At 42.9% G+C, this 18,826-nt stretch overlaps 1 long non-coding RNA gene across 1 annotated transcript; it reads right to left on the reverse strand.

The window, feature by feature from the left end:
- Window positions 1–308: 308 nt before the first annotated feature.
- Window positions 309–18,609, reverse strand: LOC310758227. The gene is made up of 4 exons (XR_014545654.1): window positions 17,204–18,609; window positions 9,425–9,523; window positions 6,455–6,526; window positions 309–721 (listed from the first exon to the last, which is right to left on the reverse strand). It is a non-coding gene; the product is annotated as an uncharacterized lncRNA (long non-coding RNA).
- Between the last annotated feature and the right edge of the window lie 217 nt (window positions 18,610–18,826).

Genomic DNA, 18,826 nt, shown 5'->3' on the forward strand with positions numbered 1-18,826 from the left:
CTATGTTGCTTCTCCTCTCTTTTTCCCATTCCTGCCCCCTCCCCAGCCTTTAAAGCAAGAGTGAACATTATCAGACCAGCTGCTTTGGTGAAGCACAAATCAGTCTCAAGGAGGCTCAGAATTCCTTTCTGAAACTGGGGAGGTTCACTAGTACAAAACATGAACTCCTTAAACTCCTAGTTTAAGGTATTTAGTCAATACACATTTCTCTCTCCTTCTTTAATTTGATATTCTCACTTTATATTTAAAGATCAGTTTTAATTTTGTTTTTTTCTCTTCCCCTTTTGTGCTGTGCCATTTTCTTCTTCTTCTTCCTTTATAAATTTCCAATAAAAAATAAGTATAGTATGAAGAAAAACAGCCAGCTTTATCTATCTAAGGTTACTCCCTCAGGCATATTTTCACCTCCAGCAATTGCTTTTCTAAACTCCTTCATTTTTAGCAAAGAATTTAAGCCTTTTCAATGGACATAAAAGTTCAGCAGGGACTTTTAATTCAGAAATCTTTTATTTGCTTACGCGTGGATACTCAATTACCATATGGATAACAATGTTGTAGTAAGAAAATCTTTTTCCCCAGTGTTCAGCATATAATCTCTCCTTTCTCTGTCAATTTTCACAGCTTGATGCACCTCAAATAATGGAAACGTGACTTAATTTTCAGTCTGTCCTTGAACAGCATTCAGTAAGTCCTTTTGATTGACTTGTACTAGCTTGAGCTCCTACTGGAACAGAGGCTGTATTCAGTAGCAATTTTTTTGGTCACATTATAAAATTAAATCTTTAGTATTCTTTTTTAAAACAAGCAAATATGCACTTTTACCAAGAAAATCAGCTGGTACGCCACTGAGGTTTGGATAGGAGGGATTAAGCTAGGCATTCATTGTATTAAGGATTTTGGCCTTAACAAAATCATGCAAATCCCAAGCTTATGAACAGTTCAGCGTAAGTCTATAGATTTATCAAATTTGCCAAATCCTGGGCTGAATTTCTGATGATCAAGGATCAACCCATTCCTGTCATTGGGGAACATATGGATCTACTCCATGTTGTGACTGCAAATGTATATATGTACAAAATAATCTAATTGTGGCAGAAACTGTTATGATAACTCACTGGCCAAAGGGATAGAAAATTGTTTTTGTAGGATGTAGTAGCATTCTAAGTGACTTCTGATTCCTTCTCCTCCTTCTGATCCATACACTGCTTTTAGGTTTAAATTGTGTAGCTTAGTGGTAGAGATGGGGGAGAAACATGATCCAGTTCAATTTAAAATAACACACACAAATGCATTATATCAGGAAACATTGCTTTGCAAAAATGTGTACATTAAGCAAAAGTGTATACTAGGAGAAATTTGTACGAAAATGTTGATAAATTTTCATGAGGACCTTTTAAAAAAATAATAACGCAGAAGCTGGAGATCCATTCCAGCCTTTTTGTTCTGCCTGCATCTCTCTCTGTCTGCTTCCCTCGATCCCCCGTTTTTTAAAACACAGGGGGGGGGGAGTAATCTGGGCATATGTGGTGGCACACTCCCTGTCCATGTTTATGACAGGATGACTGTCAATGCATGCAGATTGAAATCACTGGCTGCAGCAATTCAGCACAGAGTTAAAGTCTTATGCATGATATGCAGATGCGCTAAATGTAACACCAGCCCCATTACTGCTGGCACCGGAATTTGTGTTGTGTGCCAAGGTATGGATGAAATTGTGTCTGCTTCCTATTGCATTGATGACTGGGGTTGATCATGTTGTAGCATGGGGAGGATGCAACAGCAGCAAAGGAACAGTAGTAAACCTTCTGAGTAGTAAACAGTGTAAACCTTCTGAGTTAGGAGGAGGCTTTTTGGCATGCTTGAGAAAATGAGAGTGGACGTGGGGATCAAAGATACTAACAGCTCTTGAATTCCTCTTTAACATGATGTTCTCCTACACATCACCCACTCCCTGCAAGAATTTTTCGCTGTGTGAGTCTCATATAGTAATAATGCAAGATCCTATTGCACAAAGTAGCTGACTTTCCACCCCACTGGGTGTCTATTCAGTCAGTTACTCAATCCAAAGGAAACATCCCTGATTAAGCAACCAGACACTGTGCCATGTTACGCTATTCCTGCAGCCAGTGAACAAGTGCATTGTGTGACAGACGGGGGGAAGGGTGTGCTGTCATCCACAGAAAACTGCTATTAAGCCAAGGTGTCATTTTATACACATCACAGCAGTTTAAAGACTCACAGAATGATAAAGGTTACAACAAGGTCATTCAGTATTGGGCCAGGCATATCATAACCTCTAAATCACCTCTCGACTGATATTCTTCCCTTTTTTTTTAACGTAAACTACCAGTCACAAAACTTCCAGCCAACAGCCATTAAACAAAAGGAACTGCCTCACACAGAGTTAAAAAGGTATTCTTCCAATCACCTTGGTAACACACTTATTTTTAATGAGCAAAATTCGCATAAAGCATTTAGATATTGAGCTGTATCCTTCTATGTTTTTACATAAAACATCATTTTTATATACAGCATTGTTTCTGATTGTTTGTATATACTGAATGACTTCTACATATGGAACTGTGTTTACATATGGAATTGTTTTTAATTGTTGATGTGTGTTTTTTGTTTTACTGTGAAACACCTCTTTGAGATTATCTTATTGGAAGTGCTTCATAAATGGAATCAAATAAGTGCATATGTGTGTTCCGAAATATATATTTCATTTTCACAGTTTTTAATCATTGTTTGTCCAGAGCCTAGAGGGGCATTCAGACTGCCTTCTCCTACCCCAGATGAAATGTTAGTTAAGGTGATGTACCCTATCACCCATGACAATTCAACATTCTATGGCTTTTTAAATGTGTTTGGGGGAGGGGGTTATTAGGTTGTATTTGGTTTAGTTTTAGCATGTATTTTGTGTTCCCATTTTGTGTTTCGATGTTGTGAACTACCCTGTGATCTTCCGGTGAAGGGTGGTGTACAAATTTAATAAATAAATGCTGACTTGTACTGCTGCAAATTGAAATCCAGCAGCATCTAGATCCCACGCTCTTTCACAGAAGGTAAAAATGCCAGCTGCTTTTACACTAGACTACAACCACAGAGCCTAGGACTTGCCGATCACAAGGTCGGCGGTTCGAATCCCCGCAACAGGATGAGCTCCCATTGCTCGGTCCCTGCTCCTGCCAACCTAGCAGTTCGAAAGCACGTCAAAGTGCAAGTAGATAAATAGGTACCGCTCCGGCAGGAAGGTAAACGGTGTTTCCGTGCACTGCTCTGGTTCGCCAGAAGCGGCTTAGTCATGCTGGCCACATGACCCGGAAGCTGTACGCCAGCTCCCTCAGCCAATAAAGCGAGATGAGCGCCGCAACCCCAGAGTCGGCCACGACTGGTCAGGGGTCCCTTTACCTTTTTACACTACATTTTGGAATATCTGTCTTGATGCTTAATAAAATCTTGGATTTGTTTAGAGTCAGGTTGCCTAGCTGATACCTGAAATTGATAGCCGATGTGAACCATGGGAACCATGGGAACTGGTGGAGGTAGGAAATATTTGTTATTTGTATCATAGCTTTGTGATAGCCTGCATGCCGTGTATACCCTGCTAAAAGGACCCCAAATATCAGAGCTAGAGGAAAAACATCTGCCTGAGACTCCAAAGACCACTGCCAGTCACAGCCAGTCCACAGCCCGGGACTTGATGGACCAACGTTATGATACAGCGTAAGAGAGCATCATATATTCATTAATCTCCTGTGCTATTAAAACTGCTTAAAATATCCAGAGAAGCTGCTGCCAATGACAGCCTTTTTCTTCTGTGGTTCCACTTAAGTCCTTTCACCCTCACTGTAAGGGAACAGCGTCATGAAGTTACGAAAGCAACTGATCAGGGACCAAGGCAGGTGGAGTGCAGTGATATCAGCAATGGGAAGTTGCACAATATTTTCCTGGAACAAGGGGCTTCCTCCTTACTAGGAATGCCTGAGCAGTGCTCTTAGTTTCGTGGGAAACACAAAGTCCTTTCAGATCCTTTAAGTGTTCAGTCAGGCCTGATTTTTGATATACACCCCAATAAACTTAATGATTCTAACCAGTGTGTTTTTCTGGAGAGACGCAGGGGTACGCATACCCCTAAACATTTTGTGAAACTAACAGGAGAAGAAACTTTTTTAAAAAAATTAGCTTCTTCTCTAGCACGGTGAATCATCAGTTCTGTTGCTACCCCTGATTTACTGTCACGGTGTCCCCTAAGTCTCAGATGGAAGTGAGCGTTTAATGTGTGAAGGAGTGTGGAATGTGGATGTGTGGTATTTTACTGATGAAAGTTTAGCCTCATTGAGGGGCAGTATTTATTTTTCCCAATTTGAACTATAAAATGGTGATTTTCTTGAGTCAAAATGGAAGTACCCCTAAACATTTTTTTAAAGCACTGATTCTAACCATTTTTTAAAAACCAGAAGAAAGCCCTACAGATTGTAGAGGAGATTGCAGCTTTGGGTGGTCTTAAAGGTAAAGGTAAAGGGACCCCTGACCATTAGGTCCAGTCGTGGCCGACTCTGGGGTTGCGGCGTTTATCTCGTTGCATTGGCCGAGGGAGCCAGCGTACAGCTTCCGGGTCATGTGGCCAGCATAACTGGCGAACCAGAGCAGCAGACAGAAATGCCATTTACCTTCCTGCCAGAGTGGTACCTATTTATCTACTTGCACTTTGACGTGCTTTCAAATTGCTAGGTTGGCAGGAGCAGGGACCAAGCAACGGGAGCTCACCCCGTCATGGGGATTCAAACCACGACCTTCTGATTGGCAAGTCCTAGGCTCTGTGCTTTAACCCACAGCGCCACCCATGTCCCTTGGGGGGGGGGGTCTTATCTAATCTTATGAATAATAAATAGTAAGTCTAGTGGCAGTTAACCTTAGGTGTGTTTTGCACATCCACAGTGTTAAAGTAAAACACTAATCATTTTTATCTTTCTAGGCTGGTTCAAGCCTATCTACTCATAAAATCAAGTGATTCTTTGTACTACCTACAGTGGAAGTATAGTTGACTGAGATAAGAGATAGGGCCTTTTAGTGGCAGCACTTATACTATAGAACCATTAAACTTAGGTGGCCCCCACACTGGTTGCCTACTGAACACTTTAAACTTAATTCCACCATCCTTTTGCCTTGCCAGGATGATAATAACTTATCTGAAGGCTACATTTCATTTGCTACACCTGCCTCTGCTATGTTTAATTCAATATTGCTGTTTTATTTCGATATTGCAGTTTTAACTATTGTAAGCTGCCTTGAATAATGCACATGAATTAAAAGTAAAATTTTCTATAGAATTTAATCCTTTTTAATAAATAGGACCCCTGGTTTTGACCACGATGAGCCAATGAAGGATATCTCCCCCCCCCTGCCCCAATCCGATCCCCAAATGCAGGGAAAAGTATTAAAGGGGAGCAAGATGCATATTATGCCCCGGAGTCATGATTCTGAACAATATGGAGACATTGATGGCTTCACTGGTAGGACCAGCAGCAACAGACTCTCCCGATCCCTCCAGACACAGCCGCGCTGGATCCCACAACAGCAGTCGGGTAATAGAAATGCTGTGATGAATTGATGGGTTCATTAGTGTACAATTTAAGAATCAATGGACAAGGCTTCATAATAGAGCGGAGCTCGCAGGAGCCAAGTTCCAGCACTTTAATTGCAGCAGGAGCTCAATGTCGACATTTATTTTCTTAAATGCTTCCCCCGAACAAAGAAAACAATCAAACAGATTGAGAGGCTGAGGGATAATTTGGTGCTTGTGCATGTGTGTATGTTTGTTACTGGGGAAGGGAAGGGAGTAACTTAACTGGAAAATCACTTAGAACAGCTTGGCAGTGTTTACAACAGTATTAGGCACAGTTCAGAAGAAGCATTTTCACATTATTCGGCTGGGCTGTCCTAATGAACATGCAGAGCTCAAATAGGCTCTCGTCCTAACAAGAAGGAGCCCAAAATGAACAATTAGAGGGTGCACAACTGTAGAACTGTGGGTGGATCACATACATTTTCATCTAGATAATCTGCGGCCTTGCTTGTCAGGTTAAGACGCAGCCAAAGGTGGACTGGGTCACTGTAGCCCATAACGGTGCTCTATTTAGTTTTCAATTCGACTTTGTTTTAAATCAGCATGCTACTTTTGCCTGCCTCCCCAGGCACTTCTATAGATGCTTTAAGGGCCTCGGAGTGGTAACGTTCCCTGTTAAACGGGAAGCATAGGTATGCACAGGAAGTTCCTGGGAAACAGCTGGGGTTCATCCAGTGGCAGGTAGCTGGAGTCTAGGATCTGGGCATACAGATGTAGATGGCAACCAAACTCTGGGCATGTTGACTTCTGGATACCTGGCTGATTGATTTGTAACTAGGGATGGGAGAGGCAGTCAATCTAGTTTGCATTTAAAGGTGAACTTACCTAATATGCAATCAGAAACACAGCCATCCTTTGAAATCTGAATTTTGCAATGGAGATTTCTAGCCAAGGAATCTGTAAAAAAAAAAAAAAGCATCCACTAGGCTAAAGTGTGTCTGTGAATGCATAGATTAGTGAAAATAACATTTAAAAAATGCATTATGTCAGGTGAAATTGCTTTTCAAAAATGAGTACACTAGGAAAAATTGTATACAAAAATGTGTATATAAGGAGAAATTTGCACTGAACTTCAATAAATAAATAAATAAATCACAAACCGGTGTGAAAATATGGAGAACCAAATTTAAGACCAGAAAAATGAGGAACTGAAAGAAATTGGAATTGACACATTTGCCCAGCCGTCCTTGTAGGCAACATGGCTGCAGTCTAAATTTGTGTGTACAGGTATGCATAGCAATCCAGTCTTGGGCATCAAGTTGACCTTCAGACCCACCTAACCCACTGGATGATTGAATTGTAGCTTATATATCTAGCTCATCTCTGCCTGAAGCAGGAACCACACATTCCCCCCTCCCAACATGACGTGGATCATCCTCCATGAACTCAGAAAGAAAAACTCCATCCTGTATAATGAACTAAAATAACCACAGCTACCACAACAATCTATCTCCAAATACAGTGAATTAGCAAGGGCTCTAAAAATGTAGACATGTGAGAGGCTGGTACACCATGATCTTCTTGAGCTGCCACTTTCTATGGAAGGCAAGCTGCAAAAGATTGATGTTATGACTGAAATACAGATAATAGAAGCCCTTTGCAATTAGTAGCTCAATGACAGCTAAGGGTAATCTGTAGCGGAAGAGTGCTGGGGTTGGGGAAAGCAGGGCATGTGGAGGAGAAAAAAAGTTGTAGTCAGCCGTACTTTCTGTAACATCCATCCCATTTCATCTTTTCCCCGGTAATGATGGCCAGAGGCAAGGTCTAATGATACACTTTTTACCAGTAAGGTGTGTGTGTGCGCGCATTGAAGACAGACATTATAAGAGATAAAAATAGGACCAGTATTAGAAATGTTTTGTCTGCTATAAATCTGCTGGAGAATAATAGCTTTTCTTCTGAGGAAGGTGATGCAGGCAAATTAAATATGCATACCACATAAGCAGATATGGCTGGCCATGAAAGATAACTTCCTCCTCTTCTTCCAAAAGGAATAAAACCCTGAACTTCAACTATTCATGTCGAACTCAGTGGTACCTAAGGGACTGGGAGAGAACCCGCAAGGTGTGTGTATGTGTGTACACATGGTTATGGGCTAGGCAAATTCACAGGTAGGCATGGCACTAAATGAAAAGGGTGTTATATTCTAGATGCCAGCAGAATTATTTGAAAATACAAAATGAAAGCAAAAAAAAAAAAAAATAGTTTTCAGCCCTACATGGTAAGCTCTTTCTTTTTCTTCTTCTTTCTGGAAAAACAAATTATACGGCACCAGCGGGATAGCTTTAATGCGCTCCAAGAGGATATTAAGAAAAGGGGGGAAAACACCCCCAAGAGGCAAAAGAAAATGTTCTCTATAGGAAATTAAGCCAGACCTCGACAAACAACAACAATAACCTACAATGCAGGTAAAACTTCAGACACGAATCAATGAATAGAGAATGAACATTAGCAGAGCCTGAAGCAAAGGCAGCCAGGAACACAAAAGAGGAGAGAGGGGCTTTGGAGCACCCACTGAAACAAATTCCAAACAATATGCATACTAATGAACTCGCAATGCCACTTAGTTTTGCATCCATTATTCATTGTTTGGCTTTACAGAAAATGCAACTTCACAATGAAGTGATTACAGGGAGCATCAATGGCAGCAGGATGATAACAGGGAAGAAGCTGGCCGCTGCACCTGTTCCTTCAACCTTTGGTCCCGGTGCATGGAAATTAACATCGAATTGGCAACTAGAAGGTAGGTTTGGACAAGGACATCACTCCCAAAGAAGTGCAGGGCAGTGGTACTGCCAGATCCATTATTTCTGTCATTCATTCTCAAAAAGAGTTGCAAGAGGTCTTCAAAGAGAACATTTTGGAAGGCCCTCCACACAACAAGGGTTTGGTGGCCAAAGAGAAGAGGGGCATGTCTTCTCTTGCACCTCCCTTGGGTCCTAGGAAAGGAGAGTGCTTTGCACAAAGAGATTCCAATTCAAGATGTCCTTTTATTGAAGGACAATGTAACTGAGTTTGTCAATGTAACTGAGCTTTATTAAATATGTTCATACTTTTAATAGCCTAGGCCTGACATACATAGATGATAGGTGATAGGTAGATAGATGGATAGATAGATAGACAGATATAGATGATGTTGCTGTTTAGTCGTTTAGTCGTGTCCGACTCTTCGTGACCCCATGGACCAGAGCACACCAGGCACTTCTGTCTTCCACTGCCTCCTGCAGTTTGGTCAAACTCATGCTGGTAGCTTAGAGAACACTATCGAACCATCTCGTCCTCTGTCGTCCCCTTCTCCTTGTGCCCTCCATCTTCCCCAACATCAGGGTCTTTTCCAGGGAGTCTTCTCTTCTCATGAGGTGGCCAAAGTATTGGAGCCTCAGCTTCACGATCTGTCCTTCCAGTGAACACTCAGGGCTGATTTCCTTAAGAATGAATAGGTTTGATCTTCTTGCAGTCCATGGGACTCTCAAGAGTCTCCTCCAGCACCATAATTCAAAAGCATCAATTCTTCGGCAATCAGCCTTCTTTATGGTCCAGCTCTCACTTCCATACATCACTACTGGGAAAACCATAGTTTTTTACTATTCGGACCTTTGTTGGAAAGATGATGTCTCTACTTTTTAAGATGCTGATGATACACAAACACTATTTTAAATTTCATATAGATGATACACAAACACTATTTTAAATTTCTTTTGGTTGCTGGGTTTCTTAGTGCTTTAATGGGAAGCTATTAAAACTGTTCTTTGTTGAGAATAGGAAGTGTATTTGAAGCAATGTTGGGTTCTGTACCTCCATTTGCTGCTTCATCCTGTTAGTTCAGCCATGCTGCATTATAATTTTGTTATCTTCCAACCGCACCTTAAGCTGGAGCTAAATGTATGAAATTTCCTGAAATAGAAATAAGACAGGGGGGTGGGGGAAATAAGGGATTATATTTAAAATTACATCTTTGCACACAGGTCTGTGTGTCATAAGTACCCAGTGAGGCTTACACTCCATTTCACATTCATTCCATTGGCTTCCTTACTTTAAGACTACACCCCTCCATCAGATCTCTGCAGCTGATCTTAGATAAGCAGTAGAAATGACAGTTTAGCTTGGCAGCTTGGCTGGCCTGCTGAATGTGTCAAGCCTCCAAATACAATCTGACTTTTGCCTGTTATAACACCCTTGGCCATGGTAGCAAGCTGGTTGGTTCACTTAAAAAAAGGTGTTTTTCCTTTGACATTTCACACTCCATGCATTCAGACGTTGTTGTCTTGTCCTGACTTTTGCCTTGACTTGGGGCTTGCTTCTAACTTACAATTAGAAGCAAGCCCCAGGGACGGGAGAAAACATTTTTCTATATGCAAACTGAAATGTCATGATCCTTAGAAATGTGCACTTCTCTGAATTTTGCATTTAAATTCAAGAAAAAAAGTATGCAAAAAATGTGTAGGCAGGATACAGTGGTACCTCGGGTTAAGTACTTAATTCATTCCGGAGGTCCGTTCTTAACCTGAAACTGTTCTTAACCTGAGGCACCACTTTAGCTAATGGGGCCTCCTCCTGCTGCTGCGCTGCTGGACCACTATTTTTGTTCTCATCCTGAAGCAAAGTTCTTAACCCAAGGTACTATTTCTGGGTTAGCAGAGTCTGTAACCTGAAGCATATATAACCTGAAGTGTATGTAACCCGAGGTACCACTGTACAACGAATGAGCCCACAATCAGTAAACTAGTTCGGTAAAATTGCTAGTAGTTCTTAGGAGACCCCTATTCAGGGTGGTTCCTCTTCCCAGGCAACTCTAGGAAATGTAACTCCCTGAGGGAAAACAAGGGTCTTCTAGCCACTCTCAGCGCCCTTTACAAACTACACTTCCCAGGATTCTTTGGGGGAAGCTATGACTGTGATAGGAAGTTGCTTTAAATGTATAGTGCAGATCAGGCCCTCTTCCGTGTGATGGCCTTTCAGGTATTTGAAGAGCATTTTCATGTCTCCCCACCCCAAGTCTTCCCATCTCCAGGCTAAACGTACCCAATTCCCTCACCCTTTCCTCATAGGACTTTCCATACCCATTAAAAGCAGCTGGCAAACAGCAGTAAAAGTAGTCCGGCTACTGCTTCTACTACTAATTAGATTTCTTACATGCCCCTTCCCCATGAGGTTGCAAGGCAGGTTGCAACATTTTCCAAATACGTTATTCTATATAAAAATACATGTATTAAAAATAGATATAGTAAAAAGAAAAAGCAGTTTAAAAAAGCTTACGTCAAGAGACTTTACCTAAAAGTGAAATCAGTGATCGAGTCCCAAAGAGGGGTGGGGAGCTGTGAGGCAGGAGGGCTAAATACACTGAACAAGAGAATAGAGGATTCTGGCTTTCTACTGCAACAAAAATATTTAAGAAGAATGGAATATAAATGGGGTGATCTTAATCTTCTTTTTTTTTGCCTCTGCTGAAATTCAGTAGGCTGTGATGGGAAACACAGGCCAAGAGGAGGAGGAGGAGGAGAAAGAAAGTAGGTTTTTCTGCCGGAAACTATTTTCTTTAGATTTACCTTTATTATAAAGAAACTCTCAGATCAAATCAGGAAGAGTAAATAAGCTTCCTGGAATAGTACCCAGGGGTTTTGTTTTTGATAGAGAAACAAAATTGGGAGTGAGGTTGGGGAATCCATCAGTGTCCAGGCCTTAAAGGCACAACAGTCTGCTTTATCAGTGCAGCAATTTTGCTGATTTCATCTCTAGGGCCGTTTAGTCTGCAGCTAATTAGATGTGCCCTTACTAATAGGCATAAAAGTCACAGGCACAAAGGAAGCTGACTTCTACTGAGACATGGGAGCAGCAGACACAAGAACTACCCACGCTGGAAGAGTGGCAGACGAAGGTGATAGACTATACGGGACTGGCTGAGATGACTGGCAGAATTCGTGACCAAGGGAAAGAGACGGTGGAAGAAGAGTGGAAGAAATTTAAAATTTATCTTAAGAACTGTTGTAAAATTGATGAGTGCTAAAATGTTATGGGTAATGTAAAACAGAATTGCAGTGACAAATAATTGGGTAAGAGAAAAAGGATTAAAGAAAGTGAATTATAAGTAATTGAAATTAGGGGTTGCTGGAAAAGTTTAAAACAGGGATGCAGAAAAGGGAGGTATGGGGAAGTCGTTGAAATAAGGTTTAAGAAAAAGAGGTTATGAAATTATACGTGTTTGTATGTTTCTTTGTTTGTGTATTGTCAGTTGTGTTGTGTTTTAATATATGTTGGAAAATTAATAAAAATTTATTTTTTTTTAAAAAAAGAGAGACATGGGAGCAGCTTGCTCAGTGGGGCAGAGATGGAGCAAAAGTCTCCTAGCACAACCACCGCTGCTGCTGCTACTTGCCAGGAAGGGAGGGATGAGACAGCAATGGAGTCAGGGTCATGCAGATACACCTTTGGGAGTGTCAGATGGGCTCCACTCATGCATTCATGCTGCCTCTGCTGTCCCCTTGTGACAGTGACACTGCTGTCTGGAAGCTATTATAGAAATTTAGTATTTAGAATATTGATGTGGGTCCCCACTCCTGCATAGACAGACCATTGGTCCAGAGGTGGATTTAGGGCAGTGTAACCTGTTCTGCTGCACTGGGCACTGAGCCTAATGGGTGCCGCAGGGCATGGCAACTGTGATGTAGTAACCTGAGAAGAGTGGAAGGTGAGAGACAAGGAGGGTCACTGTCAGGGACTGGGCATCGAAGGAGGAATGGTGGAGATCGCCCCCCGCCTTTCTCCTGCACTTCCCAGAGAAGAGGGAGACAGTATAGATTTAGATCAGTGGTTTGCAGAAGGTCATAGTTCAGAGGCTGCAGGGGGGGGGAAGCTGGGAAATATTGGGAGAGGAGCAGGAGGAAGAAGCAGCACCAGGGGAGAGACAGCTGACAGACTCAGTGTCTTTGGAAAGCATTCCAGACCCCCTCTTCTCAGGACCCGGCAGGCATTGAGAGTAGGAGAACAGAAAGCTCAGAGGCAGAAAGCACAGATCAGCCGATGCAAGGATGATGTATAACAGGAGAGATGGAGGGGTGGGGTCTTTACTTGGAGCAACGCCATTATCCAAGAGGTGACATCCTACGTCTCTCTCTGAATATTGAATAAAATACCTTGGTAAGAGCTTCTTGTTTTTTCCATTACTGGCAGCCTGCTGTGAGGGAGGGGGATCCGGTTCCCTGAAGCCTGACAGTCACCCAATTTTGTCTTTGCACAGGGTGCCACTGCAATTTGAAAGACCAAAGTCCCACCATGATTGGTCCACCTAAGCTCAGAAGGTCAGGTGGGATCTCTCCCAGCTGATGAATTTTCATAAAGATTGATTATTATTTTTAAGAATCACAGACTGATGGGAAATGTGAATGAACTTAAATGGGGGGAAATGAGAAACTGAGAGGTTCATCCATCACCATGTGAGAGTTTGTGAAATGAAACCCCTTGAATTGCTGGGTGAATCACTGGATTCTCTAGAGGAGCAGCACAATGGACTCCAACAGCACAATGAAATGGTTGTGGTTCATTCTACCTAGAATCTTAGTCTCAACAAAGGAAGTCACTGGATACTTCTTTTTGCATTTGCGTATATTGTTGTTCAGAAGGAGCAAATGAATGTGACACATATGCAGGCTGGAGACTGTTCTTGGAGGAGAAACCCCCTAATTCACAGCGGGAGGATGTGGCCAAGGCCCTGGTGTTTCATTTTGGTTATAGAGGGTGTGCTGAGGGCCTTTTTAATGTTGGTTATCCCCAGTGCTTTTTTTTTCTTTTAAAAAAAAATGTTTAGGAGTATTCTTATTTTCCTGCTCATATTGAAATTCTGCCCCTCAATGAAGCCAAACTTAGATTCACAAAATGTTTAGGGGTGTGCACACCCCTGCGTCCCCCCAGAAAAAAAAACCACTGTTTATCCCCCACCAAAGACAAATGGCACAGCCTTCTCTGCTAATATCCTTTCTCGGGACGACTTTTGCAAGCATTTCGTAAAGTTGTACAGTATTTTGAATTCCTGGTAGCGATTCCTAGCACGAGGGGAGCCACGCTGGTAACAGCGTTTCCACTCAGCCTCGTTTATCACTGTCACTGGCTATTTTTAGCCAGGCTTCTTGGGAAAACGGTGAGAGCAATTTGTGAAACAGCACAATGATGCTGACAGCAGTTTATCTTAGCAAGATTATTACTCTGTGTACATGACTGACTAATGGTAGCTGAATGTTTTAAAACAACCACAGTTTCAGTACATTTCTTGCCTTACCCCCCCCTAAAAAAGCTGCCCCCCCACTTTCCAAGGGCTTCAGACATAAGGGATTTATTTGAGTTGACAAGAGATGGAAAGGTAAAATGGAGAACAGCCTGAAGAAACAATAAAGCTGAAAGTTTCCAGGCAAACTCAAGTCTGCTCTGTTTCTTTTTTAGCTGCCCCCGGTATGCTCCCATATGGTGCGCAGATGGGCATGGAAGGGGCCTCGGTGGTACAGGGGTGTGGGCTTTAGGGATCAGAGACACAAGGCGATCCCCGAGGAAAGGCGCTTTTGGGGGCTGACTGCTTGGACCGAAAGGGCTGCCGCCACGATGTTTTATTGTAATTATTTGTATAACTTTACTTTTATATATGTACAGAGTATTACTTCTAACAACATTTAATTGCTTTATAATTATTGTTTTCAGTGCTTCTCATTTTCATATGTACACCTGCTTGAGTCCCGTCAGGGAAAGGCAGGGTGATAAATAAATATATAATAATGACTTAAACAAACAAACAAGCATACTCAGAGCCTTGCCACAGTAATTCATGCACTGGTTACTTCAAGGCTCGATTAGTGCAGTGCGCTCTGTGTGGGGCTTCTGCCGTGCTTCATCCAAAAGCTGCAGTTAGCACAGAATGTTGCGACATTATTGCCAGCAGGACTGAGACACTGTCAGCATATAACACCTCTGCTCAGAGATCTGCGCCGGTTGCTGATTTGCTACCAGGCCAAGTTCAAGGTGTTACTTACTATTAGTATATAATGCCCTTAACAACCTGTGGACCTGTGAGATCGCCTTAACCCACTTGACCGCTTCAATCCATAGAACTGGCACTCTTAGAGGTGCCACAAAAAAACCTTGTTCTGCATTTGAAAGAAATGGATCTTTTAATGCGGGAGCACCCAAACTTCGGAACTCCCTGCCTATTGACATCAGGCAGGTGCTCTAAAAAGCATTTTCATTTAGGTCAGCCTATCTAGATAGGTGAAATGTTGACATGCGTTTTCATCTGTTTTTAGCTTCTCATTCATTGTTCTTTTTTGGTATGTTTTAAATAGCTGTTCTGAACTGTTTTTACTGATGATGTTATTAATTCTTTTTGTAAACCACTTTTATTTTTCCTTACTTTCAGTCAAGTAGTGTACAAATTTGATGAAATAAAGACCGCAGGTGGCACACACATTCTCAGGGAGCCATGGTAGCAGCAAGCAGAGCTTTATTCCACAAAATGAGGAAATTGCTTGGAGGCTGCCCTCCGAAGAAAAATACTCCTGCATTTCCCAGAAGGAAAGTCCGGAAGCATTCGCGTTGCAGCAGAATCCTGCACACTGATTCCAGGGTTCAAAGCCATGTGCAAATGCATAATGAGACCATTTGTAGTCATCCTCAAGTGGTTATTGTCATTGCATCCTGAAACGCCATCTAGTTCAATAGCTCTCAGGATACCCATTACATACAGCCTCTTGTTGTCGACGGGCAGCAGTGTCACTCGGCTATAGAAATAAACACTCCAAAGAAAGAGGGAGTCGGAACAGGGCCTGCTATTAAACAGCAGTGCTGATTTCTCGAGGGAAGCTGTTTGAAGCTGTGTTGCCTGAGGAGGTTCAAACAGGGCTGGCTGGAACACAGGGGGATTCCAAGGGAGAAGCCTGATGGGGCTGTGCCCTGCGGGTATCACTGCTTTTCAACTGCTGTTGTACAAAACAGCAACAATTGATGGAAGAGCAGAGCCTGCCTGGTAACCGCGGAAGGAAGTCAGGCAGGGGAAGGACCTACAGCAATATAATACCTATATGGGCTGATTTTCCACAGATGGCAGTAAGCCCCCAAGCCTTTAAAACACAGCAACTTGGCTCGAAGCTCAGGCATCCCTGTCGATCAGTATTATCACTGATCCATGGATACGGCGAGCAGCACAGCCTCCACGCCGGCGAGGCGACTCCAGCAGCTCCAGTGGAGTTGATCAGGTTTCGCCACAAGTGATTTGCAGGCCGCACCAACTCCAGGTTTGATGTGCCGTCACGAAGAAAACAACAACAAATGTACTGGATGAAAGTGTGGTTTGGAGCAGCGGGAATTCAAGTGAATGCACAGAAAGCACCACAAAGAGTAAATGTGAGGATCTGTCTGGTGGTCAGGAAGAAGATAATAATTTCTTTGTGAAATATATTGTTACAAATGTTGGGTGCCTCCCCCTCTCTCTGCTGAGCTGTTGCAAGAGTCCATGAGGTTCCAGGCACATACCTAGGGTCTGTGGTCCTTTGGAGAATTGAGACATGGCAGAGACTGTTGTAGCTTTAAGAAATATGGTTTATTCACCTATTTACACCTTCAGTCTGTGTGGAGCAAGTCCAGATCTTACAGCATGGTCATTTCAAGAGGGGCTTGTCCCCTACAGCAGTGCAGCCATGGAGTTCTAAGCATCTTTCCCAGCCAGTCTGCTCAAGATGGATCACAGTCTTCCTTCTTCCCATTCCTCCCAGAAACCCTTGCTCAAGATTTTCCTTTCCTATCACTTCAAACACACCCACCCCACCCAACACCTTGGCAACATCTTTCTCCCCAGGCCGCAGGATTCCTTAGATGGCCCATCAACTCCTTTTTGTCACTTTAACAGATTTGCTCTTCACTAGGCCAGCCAGTGCATGAGCCACCACTGAAAAGGCCCTGTTATGGGTCAGCGCCAACTAGGATCAACACCAGTCCTATTGTTTTAGAAAGTGCAAATTTAATACAATTGCCTTTAAAGGCAAACTGAATCGAATTTCTCCCCAACTCCTACTCAGGACTAAGCACCACTGCATCCCATGAGGCTCAGTTCATTAAGACTTATTCCCAGGTAAATGGGCAGAGGATTGCCATCTAAGTGTCTTTGCTCTTTTTAAATGCTCCACTAGTTCGAGCTTTACAGATCTAAGCTTCTGTGTTTAAAGGAGCTATATTGTTGTCATAGTTCCTGCAGTTTAGGCTATAGGGTGGTGAGCGGGAGACACGTACACACACAATTCATTCTCATTGACACTTTGGTTTGATTTCTATGTAAACTTCCTAATTATCACAATGCCTCCACAACATAGCTCTTGAACAGATGTGTTAGAGACAAATGTAATTAGCATCCACAAGCACTACTATATTTGGGTTCTGCAGGATTCTCTGTTTTGTCAGCCTCAGTGTATTTGTGTTCATTCCCACACTTTCTTTATTTTCTATTCTAAGTTGCCCCCCCCGCCCGCTTCTTAAATACCACACATCCAGTAGGAAATCACCATCCCACTACCTGAAAGAAATTTATTTATTGCATGTATACCCCACCTTTCCTTCAAGGAGCTCAAGGTGGTGTCCACAGTGTACACAAGAAGAGACTTCAGCAGTGAGCTCTGCCTGGACCAGGATAACTGCCTAAGGATGCCAAGTTCTGACGCCATCTCTGCCCAGATGAGCGCTAGAAGAGAGTCTGAACCGCTGCCTCCAAACAAAACTAATGCACAAACATTCAGCTTATTATTCCATGGCACATTTCCCAGGTGACAAGCATTTATTCATAGCCTGTCATTTATGGTGGTGCATTTTTAATAAAGCTATATTTGCAGCACTGGCCTCCTGGTGCTATAGCCTGTAGCTAGTAATGAATGGCAGCCTGCCGAAAGCAGCAAACAGCCATCCTGTAACATCCAGAGGATGTACCCAGGCTTCTCTTACAACCTCTTCTACTTTTCCTTTCCCGCTTAGAAACCTGTCAAGGACCGGAGGATATGTCAGCTTGCCCTTGAATCTACTGCACCTCGATCAATCCATTGAATATCAGAGCTGCGTCTGCCTCTGACATCACAGCCATTTCTCCAAATCCCATCTGTAGACAAGCTAATAGTTCTGTCCTTTGCAGACGTCTGTGCGGGGAAGTCAGGTTGGGAAGTGAACTGCATTTCAGAAACTTATTAGCAAAGGCAGAACTCTCTGACTGTGACCTTTGTCGTCTGTAGGGAGGAAGAGAAATAAAGTGGCAAGCAAAGTGGGTGGAGGGAAGAGGGGGGGGAGAAGTTCTTTTGAAGCAGCTTCCCTGCTGCTCCTAACAATACCAAATGTGTGACATATGAAGAGAATGCGACTTACTGTAATGCAGGCATCTGAACCTCCGGCTGTTAAGCGCACCTGCCATTGCCCTCGTCTTCCTTTTCATCTACTCACTGCCTGATGCTCCCGTCACACTCCCCTGTCCTTCTGCCAGCTGCTCACTTACTCCCTCTGACCCTTTATTTGCTTTCACTTTCCCCCCCTAAAAAAGAGGACATCTTAAAAATTATTTCCTAATGAGAGGAAGCAACTATTCTCTCCCGGCACACATCTGCAGCTTTTGCCAACCCAGTGCCCTCCAGATGTTTTAGACTCCCTCATTCCCAACAAGCGAAACACCTGGAGTTTTGTAAACATCAGGCTGACAAATGCTGCCAACAGGAGACTTTCAATCCCGGTTCCAGCTTCTAGCATTGCTGTAGGTTTGCAACGGTTTCTGTGCTGCATCAGTATCAATCCCACACAGGATTCAATGTGATGGACTTGGATGTAGGGAAACTGGGCTTAAATGACACTTCCTTGCTGGATTGTTTTGGCCAAGTTGCTTGCTTCCCATTTTTATGTTGGGCAAATTAGAGTAAGAGGGCTTCATTCCAGTGACATCAACATTTCTGACATTAAAGCAGAAGTGAGGAGTTAGATGCATGAAAGATGTTGTTGTTTAGTCGTTTAGCTGTGTCTGACTCTTTGTGACCCCATGGACCAGAGCACACCAGGCACTTCTGTCTTCCACTGCCTCCCGCAGTTTGGTCAAACTCATGCTGGTAGCTTCGAGAACACTGTCCAACCATCTCGTCCTCTGTCGTCCCCTTCTCCTTGTGCCCTCCATCTTTCCCAACATCAGGGTCTTTTCCAGGTAGTCTT

Source organism: Podarcis filfolensis (assembly GCF_964270895.1).
Source record: "Podarcis filfolensis genome assembly, chromosome: 3".
In the NCBI taxonomy this organism is placed as follows: Eukaryota; Metazoa; Chordata; class Lepidosauria; order Squamata; family Lacertidae; genus Podarcis; species Podarcis filfolensis.